This window comes from Pleurodeles waltl, chromosome 7, assembly GCF_031143425.1.
Source record: "Pleurodeles waltl isolate 20211129_DDA chromosome 7, aPleWal1.hap1.20221129, whole genome shotgun sequence".
NCBI classification, from domain to species: Eukaryota; Metazoa; Chordata; class Amphibia; order Caudata; family Salamandridae; genus Pleurodeles; species Pleurodeles waltl.
The window spans coordinates 1,184,182,561-1,184,200,214 of NC_090446.1; positions in this window are offsets into that span (position 1 = coordinate 1,184,182,561).

Below are 17,654 nucleotides of genomic sequence, written 5' to 3' on the forward strand. Positions count from 1 at the left end.
TGAAGTGGTAGGGCAGAGGCCCTGTTTTATACTAAATTATGCCTTTGAAGTGGGGGTGACTTCAAAGAGTGACTAAGAAGTGCACCAGGTCCCCTTTCAGTTCAATCCTGTCTGCAAAGGGTCTCAGTAGGGGGTGTGGCAGTCCTTTGTGTGAGGGCAGGCCCTCCACCCTCACAGCCCAGGAAGACCCATTCAAAATGCAGATGTATGCAAGTGCGGCTGAGTACTCTGTGTTTGGGATGTGTCTGAGTGAATGCACAAGGAGCTGTCAACTACACCTAGCCAGACGTAGATTGTAAGGCACAGAAAGATTTAAGTGCAAAGAAATGCTCACTTTCTAAAAGTGGCATTTCTAGAATAGTAATATTAAATCCGACTTCACCAGTCAGCAGGATTTTGTATTACCATTCTGGCCATACTAAATATGACCTTCCTGCTCCTTTCAGATCAGCAGCTGCCACTTCAACAATGTATGAGGGCAGCCCCAATGTTAGCCTATGAAGGAAGCAGGCCTCACAGTAGTGTAAAAACAAATTTAGGAGCTTTACACTACCAGGACATATAAACTACACAGGTACATGTCCTGCCTTTTACCCACACAGCACTCTGCTCTAGGGGTTACCTAGGGCACACATTAGGGGTGACTTATATGTGGAAAAAGGGGAGTTTTAGGCTTGGCAAGTACTTTTAAATGCCAAGTCGAAGTGGCAGTGAAACTGCACACACAGGCCTTTCAATGGCAGGCCTGAGACAAGGTTAAGGGGCTACTGAAGTGGGTGGCACAACCAGTGCTGCAGGCCCACTAGTAGCATTTAATCTACAGGCCCTAGGCACATATAGTGCACTCTACTAGGGTCTTACAAGTAAATTAAATAGCCAATCATGGATAAACCAATCAACAGTACAATTTACACAGAGAGCATATGCTCTTTAGCACTGGTTAGCAGTGGTAAAGTGCCCAGAGTTCAAAAGCCAACAACAGCAGGTCAGAAAAAATAGGAAGAAGGAGACAAAAAGTTTGGGGATGACCCTGTCAAAAAGCCAGGTCCAACAGGAGCTATTATCAAATGTATGATCAACTATCCGAATGCAAACATTTTTCAACAGTGGTTTCAAGTTTCTTTTTCTCTCAACTAATGCAGCTACAAATATTGGCATTATCTGCACTTCATTATTCTGTGTCTTTGAGGGGCATTTCATATGACAAAATGGAACATTGATTAGCAGTCAGAATTGTACGTGAAAAACCCAAGATGAAATGACAGATTTTTCCTATGATCGGACAGGAAGTTGTCATTATCTAGTAGTGCCAAAAGCTTGTTTACCTCTGTTAATTTGTACTGATCTACCTTCGTCCGTAATGAAAATTTACAGTTACTTCTAAGGCGAAACCCACGTTACTTTGGAAAGGCGCCTAAAAGTAGTCTGCTGGGCCGTCACCCCACCCAAGGCGAAGACAGCTTTGACTGCCAAAGGAGATCAAAATCCAAAAAGCTGCATTCTTTACCAACTGTAGACGTCTAATAATACATAAATAAACAACAAGTACAACAACATGTAAAAGTACAAGTATGTAGTAAAGTTCAATGTTGGACTTTTATGGAACACAGTTGATTGAGGACAGCCTCCGTAGCAGTCTGAACTAAATTACAATGATTCCCATGGGTTTTTATACATTTGATACTTCTCATTTAAATAGCGTCCAATCATGCATCACCAGGCTCAAATTAAGCACTGTTGAAGTAATGTGATTCACTTCGGGCACTGACTTAAGATTCATTATGTGTGATTCTCAGTTGGCCAAAATTCAGTTGACAATTGATGCATTCTGTGAAAAACATGCAGCTTACATTTCCATAAATGAGCTTGAAATAGGTATAATTTAATTTAGAGAAAAATGTTCATGCATTGCTTAGAGGACTGAACGGTGGTGAAATCGAGAGATAAGAGTGGTACCGCTTTTCAAGCAATTAATGAATGGCATTATATGCCACACCTTCAGGTGATGTTTATTCTGTTTCTAAATTTTCTACAACTTCGGTGTCAAATTGTGGTTCAGGAATACAAATTGCTAATTTCATAATTTCGTAATAGCAGGGATCTTCGGAATCTTTAAGACAACGAGAAAATATTCTGATACCACCTTGCATCTGTTTTGGACATATCCTCACCTTCAATCCTTTGGCCGTCTATTTTTTTAATTACAATTTATCTCGTAGAATTGATTTCTATATGAAACCGGCCCTGTGTGACATCTCTGATTTAATAAAATACTTCCTAAATATGGACCAGCATTTTGAGGTATCACTATGGTTATGACCAGATCCTCGATCACTGTGCAGGGAAAAGTGTCTAATCCAAATAGACAAATGACATGCAAATAATCTGTCAAAGGGAATATTGTTATCAATTGTGGGATAAAAATAAGTACAAAGACTAGAGCATCCGGATGATTATTGTCCTTGCTTCGATAAATACTGGGAAGCAAGGTTTTATATTTGACTAGGGCTGCAAGCTACCCAAGGATAAAAATATTATCAGATTATGTCAATTTGTTTTTATGATGAATTGCAATGTCTGCATGCTGAGCTGCCAGTCCTTATAGACTGCTGAAGTGCGTTTCTTAACAGCTCCACAGAGTTGGTAACACCATAAGACCATCATCAGGTTTAACATGTAGCCATCTGCCCTCAGACCAGAAAGGGAACCAATTCCTTGATGCACGAAGGTTCTGTGAAGCGGTTCCGAAACATATGGAAAGTCTTTTGGAATTCCTGTCCATCTCAGATTTGATACTCCAATGGATTATGACAGATTCTAAATAAAGATATTCCATATTTGGATGACGGTAATTTTGACTACATTTTAGAAGTTGGTCACACCCTCTTGGCTTAAAGCATATTCTAGATTTAGAGCCTAGAGTCTATTCTAGCAATAGAGTCTGGAGTCTAGTCTCGAATGCTAGAATAGGCTTGGTGAATTGTAAAATTCCGACCGATATCACTGGCAGACAGGCAGGGAAATGGGACCGAAGGTGAATACAGCATCCAAATACAGAATAGTCCTCGCCTCTTCGCAAAACCAGGTCTATAAAAAAATCAGTATTTACTTCGATGGGCTGACTGGGGGTAGAGCACTCAAATCTATGCCAATTTTATGCTGATCTTTAAGTTGGTGGTGTGTACCGGGACAAAAGAGGGTCTCAACAAGACCTGCCACAGCGTGGAGTCTTTGAGTACCTGAACCACACTCAAGAAGTGAGCAAAATAAACCCCTCCCCGAGGAATGACACCACACTGGTGTCCTCTCCTGGGCAACCACATTTCCTTCTGGTGCTCGGAGAGGGTAAAGCGTCCATTCTGATATTTCCACATCTATTCCGATGGCTCCCTCTGTGCCACTGCTATGCTGCTCAAATTATAAAAGTGCTGCTTTCTGAGGGGGGCTGTGATTTTTCCCTCATTAAGCCCTGATATTACCAGGGCTGGAGGGAATACTGCGCACTAAACCATCAACCATTAGACTCTGCCTGACAGTCTGGTGTGGAAGGCGGACTTGGGCGGGGGTAGATTCCAATAATGCACTGCACCCTGTTTAGTGAAACGAAGGTCACTTACTGTGCTATTAGAAGGACAGTTCACGCTGTGGAAACAGGCTTTGTGCTGAGCTTTTTTTCTGCCTGAAATAGCACACTCCAGAAGGATAAAAACCGTTGCTACAAGTGGGATATTTTTAGATAGTTTGATGGGGCTTGTAAAACCTGGCTTTTCAGTTTTTCTGAGTGAGGGAAAGCGTGCTGGTCTAAAGTCCCTTGTTATTCACATTTGGCAAAGCGATAGCGTGATCGCTTTCATATGTTTATTATAATTTTGGTAACTGTTAAAGTTGCTGTCAGTGTCCGTCAAGGAAAACAGTTAATTATAGACCGAAATGCACAATTAGAATTGTAAACGCTGACAGTCCTCTAAATTTAGCGGTTTTTTATCCTACAGGTGTGGCTCGTGAGTGTTAATTTAATGTTCGTAAAACAAACAAACGGCATTGCCAGGATTCAAACCTATGACCTGCAACAGGTGTGTTTTTTAACAATGTTTTTTTCCTTCATTCTAATCTGTTAAAAAACCTGTATGCAGCAGTATTAGTTTACACATTTTTGTACACCCATCAATAATACAATTGAACATTTACGGACGTCTATGCAACGCAGGGCAACAATCAAAATTGTTGAGCTGATTGATAGGGGGACAGCAGAAATGTTCGATATCAACTAAGATATATAGCATTTCTCCACTCTCTTAGCATTGGCGCACTATGTGATGCTTAGTGCCAACGCAGGCACTCTTGCACCATGATGCCTGCGTTACAAGCAGGATTGTTTTTGTGCTTAAATGGATACCTTAAAGCACAAAACCATCCTTAAAGCTTTCTTTCTATGTGTACTGTAGAATGCAGCACACATGGAAAGAGGAAGTAGCAGAGAGCAATATAGATATTTCTCTTTGTTGTGCTTGGTTCAGGGAGGCCTAGCATTTCAACACATTCCCAGGTTTACTAGCTTTGACAAATATGGGAATGCGTCAAAATACATGGGTGGATATATGGGAATGCCCATGCTCCACCCATGGAACGCCACCCTAATGAATTGTGATGCAGTGTGCTACTTTTTGTGAAAAATCGCACACAATGCCACTCAAATCTGATTTGCGTGACTTTGTAAATCACAAATAATATTTTGCATTGTAGCAGCACCAAAGAATAGTGCACCCACAAGGCAAAGTGTTAGTAAATCTACCCCTCAATTTTTACAGCAATAAGAAAAAGTAAAAAATCAATTTAGCATGTACACAACGTCACATTTTCCCCTATAAGCAGAAACATGTTAGACCTTGGTGGTTATGTAGAAATCTCCTTTAGTATTCCTGTGACATGCCTGATGCTTGAATAGAACTCCGTTCTTGCCATATACATGATGCTTAAAAAGAACTCCATTATATGAAATATATTTGTAATACGTCCCAGTTTGTGGCATTTAATGGTAGAGTTTAGTGGGGAGTATAAGAACATTGATCCTGATTTTAAAGAGGGTAAACCAGACTGGGCTTCCCAAGAGTGAGTCGTGTTTTGATGCAGTGGACAGATTTTTCTTGATTTTCAACCTGAGACATGGGTCATAAGGTAGGAACATGTTCATAGTCATTTTCGTTTTGCCATGCACATGATGCAAGGTTGTTTATCATCATTGATGGTTTCAATAAGCAACTGTACCTACTTGAACCAAGTTTTTTCAGATTTCCAAGTTACGGCTGTACTTTTTTGAGCAAGCACTCGCATACGCCCTATGAATTTTTGTATCCGTTTTCTTCTTCTTGAGGCACAGAATGATGCCCAGATGGCCCACCTCTGGTTTTAGGAGTCCCTCTATTTGTGGTCACACCTGTAACTGCAGTGATTTCCCCCAAAATACCCCTACTGCAGGGCAGGATCCCATCATATAGCAGAAAAATTCATCATTATATCTACATCAAGAGAAGACAGCATTAGATGTGGGGTAGATTTTACCTTTTCAACCGTGTGTTTTCCCTATCTAAGAAGTTGAATTGTAATAACTTTAGCCTGCATTTCTATATATCGTTTCTAGAAACTATGGGCCATTTCAATTAAAATGAGCAATGGAAGTGCTAATTTAAGACATAGGGTGTTATTACAACTTTGGAGGAGGTGTTATTCCGTCCCAAAATTGACGGTAAAGTGACGGATATACCACCAGCCGTATTACGAGTCCATTATGTCCTATGGAACTCGTAATACGGCTGGTGGTATATCCGTCACATTTGGGACGGATTAACACCTCCTCCAAAGTTGTAATAACCCCCACAATCTTTTATACAATTTTGGGCTGACTGGTCATGGAGTATTTGCTTCCTTCGCAGGAATCGATGCCCGACGAGGTGAACAGATCTTTGGACCCAGCATAAGGGTGTGGAAAACCAGACAACAAATTTCAATACAAACAAATTCAATAACACAGTACGATCAATGTGCCAATTGAAAATAAAGTTAAGGGGGTTTATTCAAACTTAAACTCAAAGTAATGGAGACAGATCTCAAGACAAAGTTATGAAGATACAGTATCACCAAGGGTTAATCAAAGTGACAAAATAAGTTCAGGCGCACTAACATTAAGAGTTCTAGGCACTCAACAGAGGCAATTCAGTACATCAGTAAAATTATCTGATGAACAGAAAACAACGTTGTTCAGTTTAAATAAGCATTAAGGCAATTGAAATTATCAAGGTTCAACTTAATTTGAACAGGGGAAAAACCCTACAGATTGGCCAATCAGGAAGTAACATGGGCTGAGGGGGGGGCACATGCGGGAAAAAGACAAAAAGAACAAAAAGTGCAAAAACAATCTAAAAAGGTATTCTCGGGCAACAAATAACTAGCTAAGATGGGCAAAATATATGTGCAAAGGGGAAGTTGTCACATTTCAGATGCTTGGTCAAGTGTCTTCTTCTTTGGGTCTATGGAAAACTCTCTAAGTCTCAGCAAGGCATTTCAAAGGGCAGGGGCATAGAGAGCAATACCTCTCAGTGTCCAGGGGGTTTCACATGCAGTGCAGAATCGCAGAAAGAATTCTTCTTCTTCTCTTTTGGGAATCTAATTCTACATCTGATCAAAGTCCAGCAGGGGATGAGTATATTGAAGTTCATGGGGCAAGGTGATTCGTCAATTTGTCAGTCCATATGAATTTGTGGGTCTAACATCCAATGGGAATTGATCATGCAAGTCCAATTTAAAACATTGGTGTGGTTCCCCAGGCTTGTCATGAGAATGGTGTCAATCTCCACTCTTCCATGCAAGATTGCAACAATTTATGTATGTTGCCATTCCACAGTCCTGAATGTTCCATCCTCAAGGTCGACTTCTTAAACTAACTATGTGTCAAACAATAGACATATTTTACATAGCTAGGATTCTCATGAGAAAAAATTCTGGAAGAAAAGTAAATGTTAGCAAAATGACTTGATATTTTCTGCACTGTCACAAATACTCCGTTTAGGAGGCTAATGCAAGTGGATTAAAACAACACATTCATCATTTGAATAAGCACATTTTAATATGTAAACTATAAATTCAGCATTAATAAACTTTCATTAGCATTTATGTTTCAGTAACTTGAAACAAAATGACTCCATTAATACATTTCCATTAAATGACGCAGAACGGCATTGCTCTCTTTTTGCATACACATTTGAAACACTTTTCATCAAAAATCTAATATAATATTGTTTTAATGCAGACTATTACTTTAAACTCAAAAATATAACATAATGACTGAATAATCTCAATATCACATAGGTTTAAGTAACTAGTCTAAGGTGAAATCACACTCATATGACTTTGCAGCGCATCACATTACTTTCAAACTATTAGTTCTTTGTTTAACATAATGCATGAAATGTCACGTATAAATGATTACTGTGACATGAAGGACAGTACTAAATTCCTGCTACATCACTGGTGTCTTAAATAGTGGAGCAGCAGGAGCTGCAGTGGACAGTGATAAATAGCTGTTTGCAACTGAAACTTTATATAATGCGTTGTTTTTCGCTTGAAATGTAGCATCTGTTTGCTTTCATCTCTAAAGCAATAATTGAGCACAAAAGAAGTCAACACGATAATGGAAAGCACAGTAAGAACACAAAGACTTGATAGGGCACAACAGAACAAAAGAGAACACAATAGCCACATCCCAGAACAACAATAGAACAATACAATAATGCAGCACAAAAACACAACAGCACAATACACAATACATCTCACCACAACAAAATAAGACACATCAAATATTCTTGTCACACATTACCACCTTCACAAGTCAACTTTCATAATACGTGACAAGTGGTTTTTGCACCTAGCATTGCCATTTACTACCAAGGACAAGTAATAACGACAGAGAAAATGTTTTCCGGCCCCTCATATCAGCAGCCCTTTCTTGACAATCGGCAAGATTGGTAGGCAGCTTGCCTTGAGATAAATACATTTGCAACCTTAAAAGGGTAAACAGTTAGCAAATTCAGTGGTGTGACACGAGTCCTCAGGCTCAGCTCCTGCTTCATGTGTGCCACCATCAACTAAAAAACGAGTCTTTTGGGAGAAAAGGCTGCAGTTTTTTTAACAGAACATTTCTGATTCGTTAGCAGATGACCTGTCAAAGTTGTATACGTTGGGATGGTTATAGTGCAGAAATAGTCTTTACAAACTCCTTGGTGTGGATCCTGGATCCCAGATCACCATCCTGAGGAGGCGCAACTCACTGCCATGTTAGTCATGTGACCAGCCAATATGCAGGCCTGGGCTGCGAGTCTATGTATTCTGACAGACACCGCTCCTCTTTTGCATGTTGTACTGCTATCACCCTCCCTTCAGGCAATCCCAGGTGATTAGCAACCTTCTTGCCCCCTCTCCTGCAGAGGCGGTGGTATCTTCATCCAGCTTGCGGAGTTTACTGGCTGACTGCCGTAGGATTATCATCTTGGGGCGGCTCCCTCCAAATGTGTTCTTTTATTCACTGCCCTTGAATCTCAAGGCTGCTGTTATCTTACCCCAAATATGGCTTGCCCTTCGTAAGTAACGTGTACCTTATCATGCCCGTAGTAGTCTGACATCCTCAAATTGATCAACCCATGTCTAATAAACTCAAAACCCACACCCTTACAGAATCTGCTACCTTCTTATAGCCATTATCCCCACCTGACGCATGCCCTTCTGAGCTGCTGTGGTTGCTGTCACTATGTAGAAAGAATGCGACCTGAAATAACATGCCCGTAGCCCCGCCCCGGTCAAAGCCCTATGGTGCACTGCCATAAATGGAAAGTAGCTCAGATATGAGCCATCCGCATGTAGAAAAAGTGGCTGGCACCTTCTTGGGCAGATTAGCAAGCATCTCTGCAGGTGGCAAAATGGGCACTGCCATGATCATCTAAGCACATCAACATCGGTTTCGTGCCCTTCCCACAATGCAGAACACAATAGAATCACTTCCACTGCCCTATTCCTCGACTCCAAATCCCCTATCCTGCCCTATTATGCCTTGCTTCTAACTTTGCTTCGAGCTTTGCCATGAAGGCTACCACTGTAAGGTGTGCCTGAGCCCATGATTTTGACTTCCTTCTCGCATGTGCTCAACCTACTCATTGCTCGACTGCTGTGGCACCTCCTTGTTGGTCCCGGAAGTCACCTGTACCTGTCATCTTCCTAAAGTTGGCTGTCTGCTTTATTTCTTCATTGTCCCTGATGCCAGTGCATTCTTTAATAAAAAGGCAACACAGATCTTCCGGAAACAGTGTCATCGTTTGTTCGACCTCTGGGGCTAACATTCAGAATTTGTCCATCTTTAAGTGGGAAAACACATTAGACTGCAAGTTGGTTATACCGGGCACCTCAATGCTAATGCGCACTTTGCTGAGTCCCGAATTGATGACCAGAACTTCTGTCCTGTAATCCGACCAACAAGAATGTCAGCTACATGTTGCGCAGGCTGCGGGACCAGCTGCGCATTGCTACCACAAAAGGGAACAGCTCGAGGAAAGTGATGTTTTTATTGGGCCCCTTTGTCAACCATTTAAGTCGGCCATTGCCATTTTCCATGCTCGTCCCAGAATTGCCCAAAGCCTTGGCTGTCCACGGCATCAGTGAACAGCTCAATTTGCTTTGACGTGACCCATCTTTCCCTCCATATTAGAGTCCCATTTAAGTATTTAATTAATGCCACATTGCCAGCGTAGTAAATGTGACATGTAGGCTTTAGTCTCTTAAAATCAGCATCTGTTTGTCTTATACTCAGAGCAGTGCCTTAAAAGGTTCTATTGTCAATGGGGAGCAAATGTAAAGATAGAACGAGAAGAGTGTGAAAAATTAATTATTATGTGTAAAGCTGCAGAGAACTATGACATGTTTGGCTTCTTTCTTCGCACTAAAAAAGGTCGAGATGATTCACATTTTCCCTGTTATGAGAAATTAGATCAAATTTACGTGGCACCAAAACAAGAAGGGCCAACCTTTAGAAATGCCTAAAAGGACATTTTACTGCAGAAATTGTGGTAATTTAAATTGCCTATTTAACGATTGAAAGGTTTGTAGAATGGAAAACGTTGTCCTGGCGCTTTGCTTAACTCACTAAGGAACTGTCAAAGTAGAAGATTATGGTATGAAAACGTTAGCTGTCAGCTTGCTGAAATGTATATAAAGTGACATATCGCAAAGGGAAGTGGGCTTATTCCAGAGAGTGGAGGTAAGATATTAACAAGCAATGGCAAAGCCAGTAGGTCTCGCCTACACAAGAGCTGTTGGCTTTGACAGTGTGTTTTTGCCATATTGTACACCAGTGTGGCTGCTGTTCAGCATGGCTAAAAGTTAGTGGCGTGAAGTGTCAGAGTGGAGTGGAGGAGCTGAGTGTCGTAGAGTGAATTTGTTGGAATGTCGTACAGTGCTATAGGGGGAGTAGAGTATCAAGCTGATTAGAGGGGAGTAGAGTTCAGTGGTTCAATCGCAGTGTGTCGTAAAGTGGAGTGGAGTAGCGTGTAATAGGATGGAGTAGGTTGGAGTGGCTAGAGGTAGTGGTGTGGATTGGATTGGAGTAGTGTGGGGTTGATTGGATTGGAGTTGAGTGGGGTGGATTGGATTGGAGTTGAGTGGGATGGATTGAATTGGGGTACAGTGGGGTGGATTGAGTGGAGTGGGGTGGATTGGATTGGAGTGGGGTGGCTTGAGATGGGGTGAGGTGGAATAGATTGGTATGAATTTGAGTGGGGTGGATCAGATTGGATTGGGTGGGTGGTTTAAATTGGAGTGATATCCGGGGGTGGATTGGATTGGGGTGGGGTTGTTTGGAATGGGTTGAAGTGTGGTGGATTAGATTAGACTGGAGTGGGGTGGATTGTATTGGAGTGGGGTAGATTGGATTCACTGGATTGGAGTGGAGATTAAGGTAGGGTGGAGTGGGGTAGATTGGACTGGAGTCAGATGGATTAATGTGGACTGGATTGGATTGAAGTGGAGTGAATTGGACTGGAGTGGAGTGGATTGGGTTAGACTGGAGTGGGGTTGGTTGGGTGGACTCGATTGGAGCGGGGTGGACTCAACTGGGATGGGGCAGGGTGGATTGGGATAGAGTGGTGAGGACTGGAGTAGAGTGTGGTGGAATGGAGTGGGTGGACAGGAGTAGGGTGGGGTGGAATTGAGTGGGCTGGATTGAAATGGCATAGGGTGGATTGTTTGGGATGTGATGAGTTGCAGTGGGATAGATTGCAGTGGGGTGGATTGGATTGGATTGGGGTGGGTTGGATTGGATTGGTATGGATTGGAGTGGGGTGGGGGAATTGCATTGAGGTGGAGTGGATTGGATTGAGTGGTGTGAACTGAAGTGGGCTGGATGGATTGGATTGAAGTGGGGTGGACTGAACTGTGATGAGGTGGGGTAGATTGGGGTGGGGATAGTAAAGGGGTGGACTGGAGTGGATTGGATTGACATGGGCTGGATTGGAGTGGGGGAGGTTGGACAGATTGGATTGAAGTGTGGTGGACTGAACTGGGTTTGGGTGAGTTAGACTGGAGTAGAGTGGGGTGAATTTGAGTGGAGTGGAGTGGAGCGGATTGCATTGAAGTGAGGTTGACTGGATTGGCATGGAGTGATTTGGATTGGAGTGGGGTGGACTAGAGAAGAGTGGACATGAGTGGGGTGAACTGGAGTAGGGTGGACTGGATTGGGGTTGACTGGATTGGGGTGGATCAGACTGGAGTTGATCAGATTGGAGTGAGGTGAACTGGATAGGGATGGGGTGGATTAGAGTGGTTGGAGTGGCGTAGATTAAGGTAGGGTGGAGTGGGTTAGATTGGATTGGAGTTCAATTGATTAATGTGGACTGGATTGGATTGGAGTGGGGTTGATTAAAGTAGATTTATAGGAATGGGGTGGTGTGGGTGGATTGGATTGGAGTAGGGGGAATTTGGTAGTGGTGGACTTGATTAGAGTTGGGTGGATTGGATTGGAGTGAGTGGGGTGGAATTGATTTGAGTGGGTGGAGTACATTGGATTGGATTGGACTGGAGTGAGGTGGGTTGGACTGGAGTGGGGTAGGTTGGATTAAGTGGGGTGGGTTGAATTGGAATGTTGTGGATTGGACTGGAATGGGGTGAATTGGAGTGGGGTGGATCAGACAGGAGTGAGGTGGATAGGACAGGAGTGGGCAGATTAGATTGGGTTGGGGTGGACTGGAGTGGGGTGGGGTGTATTGGATTGAGGTGAGGTGGATTGAATTGGAGTGGGGTAGATTGATCTGGGCTGGATTTTAATGGTGTGGGGTGGACTGGCTAAGAGTGGGGTGAATTGGGATGGAGTGGAATGGATTTGATTGGAGTGAGGTGGATTGGATGGGGCAAATTGGGGTGAGGCAGCTTGTTTTGGATTGGAGTGGGTGTTTAGGATTGAAGTGGGGCAGGTTGGAGTGTGGCAGATTGTTTTGGAGTAAAGTGGAGTAGATTGTTTTGGATTGGGGCAGATTGGAGTGTGGCAAATTGAAATGGATTGGAGTGTGGCATATTGTTTTGGATTAGAGTGGGGCAGATTGTATTGGGGTGGACCAGAGTGGGGTGGATTAGATTGGAGTGGGGTGGATTGGATTGGTGTGGTGTTAACTGAATGGGAGTGGACTGGATTGAATGGGAGTGGGGTGAATTGGGATGGAGTGGTGTGGATTGAGGTGGAGTCAATGTGGATGGAGTGGGGAGGATTGGATGGAGGGAAGGGGGATTGGATTGGAGTGGGGTAGATTGAAGTTGGGCAGATTGTTTTGACTTGGGGGAGATTGGATTGAGGTGGATTTGAGTGGGGCATATTGTTTTAGATTGGAGTGGGGTGAATTGGAGTGGGGCAGATTGTTTTGTATTGGATTGGGGAAGATTGCTTTTGATTGGTGCAGATTGAAGTGGGGCAGATTGTTTTGTTTTGGAGTGAGGCAGATTGTAGTGGGGTAGATGGGTGTGGGACATATTGTTTTGGACTGGAGTGGAGCGTATTGTTTTGAATGAAGTGGGTCAGAATGGAGTGGTACAGATTGTTTTGGATTGGAGTGGGGTGAATTGGATAGGGGCATACTGGAGTGGGGTGGATTGGTGTTGGGTGAGGTGGGTGGATTGGATTGGCATTGATTGTAGTGGTGTGAATAGGAATGGGGTAGATCGGGGTGTACTACACTATTATATGTTAAAGCATCATGTCAGAAATTACACGTAAGAAAGAAACAATGTTGCTTTGCAATAATTAGAACAAGATAATCGTCATCTTTTGAGAACATGGCACCTCAAGCAAAAACAAAAGAAAACATGAGTACAAAGGGAGAAAAGATGACTTGGCAAAATAAAAGAAAGTTAGCTATGTAAAATAAAACTTTGCAGTTTTGTTTTTCCTGTTGGGCACTTTTGCCAGTCACAAGCCTTCTGTTTACAGGGCATTTGCAGTTAGAAAGTAAAAAATAGTACCTCATTCACATCGGGAGCAGCGGATGGGCACTGATTAAGTTGAATCAATCAGTAGTTGGAGCCTGCTCCACAAAGAAGAATGGAAATGATGCTTGCCCTGCAGTGACAAATTACAAGGCTGTAAAGAAGAGTGCCATGCAAGCCAACAAATGGTAATTAACTCACAGGCTCCAAGCCATTTACTGTACACAATAAAGTTTTGCAAGTGAGACGCATGTGTTAGCTCATGCCCTCACAGGCTTGACTCTAAAAAAAATCTTCCTTTACTAGTAGTCTTTCTTACATGAGGAATAATAGCAAGGCTGGCAGGGGCAGATATGTGATTGCGACACGGTGCATAGAAGGAAAACATACCCATCAGATAACCAGGACTTGGGTTATTGATGGTGCAGTCGCAGAAGAAAATACCTTTAAAGACACATCTTTTCTCCACCAGAACCCAGTGCAGGGAAAGCAGCTGATGAAAGACATAATTAAATTTCTTATGGCCAGAAGTTAGCAGATGGCTGCATTTTAAATAGCAGTAGTCTGTAGAGTTGTATTTTTGAAAGAACGATTTAGATTTGGCTATTGTAATAGAATGGAGGCTTAGACAAGAGTTTTCCTACACTTTTTGGGAAGGACGTGCAAGGTTTACTTTTGGAACTTTAGGAGAGAATAGTAGGTGGAACTAATTTTAAAGATTTGTTCTTCAAAAATGAGGTGGGTGCCAAATATTATGCCTAAAGTGGGAATAGGAGGCAAAACAATAACAAGCAGCCACCAATTGGCAATCCGGATTGAATAATCACTAAATATCGAAACTTCAGTTTAAAAAAAGTTAAGAACAAAGGAGTTAGCTCACCGAAATTTGAAGCATACATTGTCCGAACCTAAGTTTTGGACGGACATGTCACTCTTCAATATGACAATAAGCTGGGTGTTGTCAACACATGAAAAATGGATAAAAGAAGCAAATGATTTCTGCTATGGTGTAAAATTTTAATTGAACAACATCAGCTCGTGGGCCGAGACTTGAGGGATGCTGCAAACTAAGTTAAAAGCGGCAAATTGAAAAGAAGAATCAATGATAGTTTGAAATCTATGGGTCAAGAAGTAACTGCCATGGTTATACCTTTATGGAGTAAGGGGCTTTGAAGGCTGACCACTGTGTCTGTCACCATAATTTGGATGGGTGGACAACCCAAGCAGTAAGGGGCAGTGAAAACTGAGTAAAGCCCTCTTTGCCATGGGAGAGAACTCCCATGGAGAGTGGGGTAATTTCTTTCTTTATTTTCAAAAAGAAAATCCCACTTTGGTATTTTCTTTCTGAAAATAAAAAAAACTACGTCTGACAGATGGCTTCGTGAGGGTAATGAAGCCGTGAGTCAAACTTAAATAAGCATTGACAGGAACCACCATAACCGGGGTTGCTGCCAATGCTTTAGAAATTACTGCTGGCTTGGCGATCATTCTTAAATTTGGAAAGATGTGTAACGTTGGCCTGGTGGACCTTAACTCCTCTGCCAGGCTGAAGTAGAATACTCTGCCAAAATTTAAAAAGGACTCTAACTCTGATCTCTTTAAGCACAATCACCAAAACATATTTCGTATTAAAGCCTGCTCAGAAGCCAGACTGATAGGTAGGCTCTTATTTGAAGAATTCCAAAAAGGCACATAGTTCAGAATTAACATTGGGTTCAAGAATTGTGCATGGAGTCAGAAGTGAGGAAAGAGGCCTGAACTTGGACAAGAGCTCAGAATCCGCAGATGGGTTTTCTATAGTGAGATCACTGGCATCAGGTAAAGTACCAGATTACAGAGCTTGATTATATTGAGGGGAAAGAATAGGGGCATGATGTGCCTTTAATTGACTGGTACCTTCAAAATAAGAAGGTAACAAAAGGTTAAAAACAAAATTTGGCTTTAAATTAAGTCTGGGCGGAGTTTGCAGAGTTCTGCTAAGCGGAACTCCATGAAGTGCCGAAAAAACTGAACAGCGCTACGTGGAGTTTCGCGTGTGGCGGAGTTTTGGAAAGTCAAGCTGTTCGCACTGATTTTCAGCACCAGGAGTTTCTCCCGTGCTGTAAAATCAGCATGAGTGGCATCATGCAGAGCGCCAGATGGCGGTAACTTTTTTATGCTACTCAAGTAGATTTTCTACTCAAGCAGCAACTTCCTCAACGTGAGTGGCAGTTTTCTCATTGTGAGCGCTTGCGACCTACTGTGACCACTCACGTTCAGAAATCTCGCTCATGCTTGCCATCTTAGAGATTTCTTTGCTCGCGCTCTCCAACTTAACATTGGTGAGCAAGAGCAAGAATTCCACTCCACGTCACTTAGCAGAGTGTTTTGGAAATCCACGCTCTGTGTGGAGTGGTGAAAACTCCATAAACTCTGCCAGTGAAGCAGAATTATTGGCCCAACCCTACTAAAATGAGGAATCAACATCACCCTGAACTCCCCTTATAGCAAGAGGATTCTTACACTTAAATTCATCACATGAATCGACATAAAGTGCCATTCATAATGTTGTCTGGGAGACCTCTGGCCATGATTGCCTCTGAAGAGGTTGAATCTATTGAAGATTCATGATGACATCGGAGTTCAATCCGTACCCTTCCACACAAACTTAGCACTTGCCACGGAAAACAGTAGCGAATGTCCAGAGGACAACCAAGCATCCATAGAATGGTGACAACAGCCCCACTTTACCACCTGTGAGGCCTATCTCCATAGTAAGGTGGCAGCTTTACAGGCAGCAGGATGGTGCCGTGGAAGGTGAGACCACTTGGTGCTCAGTACAAACAGGAAGCAAGTGGAGGTTTTGACAGCCACACTAAGGCTGTTAGCACACTGTCTCTGTCAGTTCAACCTTTTCTAGCAGACATACACAAAGGAGGTTGTGAAATTCACAGGCCAAGGAACTTGACAAATCACCCGACCATACAAATCCAACCATCAGCTCTGGTGCAGAGGCTCGTGGGTAGCAGGAAGTGAAGTGGGAAGAAGAGCTTGGTCAGTTAGGTGTGGGGGAGATTTAAATTGCATACAGCTGGCAATGAGAACATGAGCTGCCTGTCAGCATAATAAAATGAGCATGGATGTTTAGACTGGACTGGCATGTCACTTTTGGAAGAGACATACATTGGTATAATTTCGTACTAAACAGATTTAATAGGGGCTATAGTGTCACAGAGTACAATTGAGTGGGTGTGCATGAGACTCTGGGTATGTGACAAGAGAGCTACAACTGAGGCTACATGTATAGTTGTCCACAACACAGGCAGAAGCCCAGTGCAAGCGTACATAGAGGGCAAAGGCCCTAAAGGCAAACTGCTGTGGAGAGCTAGTCCATATGCGCCACATGAGCCAACATCATATTCTGGAGACACAGGAAGAAGGCGAACCTGCAAGAGCCTGACACAATCCAGGTTAAGTACCAAGCTTAAACAAGTGGTTTGCATCAAACACCAGGGCAAGAGAATTCCAAATTTTGTTTGGTGGCGGGTGGTGATGAAGTTTGCAAAGTGAAATGTTGCCTCTTCCTACAGTGCAAGGGGTAGGAGGCCTTGCCTGACACCTGTCATCAAAAACTGAATCAGCACTTACAAAATAAGATCTTAAAATATACCTATGAGAATTGAGAAAGAACCTAGAGAAAAACATAACAAACCATTTAAGTACTCTTAAGATTATTCTAAGCAAAGACTTTTCTGAAATAAAAGCAGATATACAATTCATGAATTAATGACTCAAAATCACAGAAGGACAACTCAGAGGAAATGAATCAGAGCAGATCCTTCATGCAACCATGGCCCACTTTAAAAATATATTATTGGATATGTGTGAGCATTTTTAAAACAAAAATAATTTCAGTTGTCAGTTTCATGCTTGCATGGTGCTCAAATACTAAGCTTGAAGCCATCTCCATTTTTAAGTATTTCTTTTCCAGCACAAACCAAGTGGAGACCAATGGTCATAGGATCTGGCCAATTACCAACATTGGCCAGTCAGCTGACTTGGAAATGCAATGGACCAGTAACATGTAGACTTTGAGGTGCTGAGAAGGAGGAATTTGTACACTTGGGGGGTCATTACGACTTCTGCAGACGGAAAAGCCTGTCCACCGC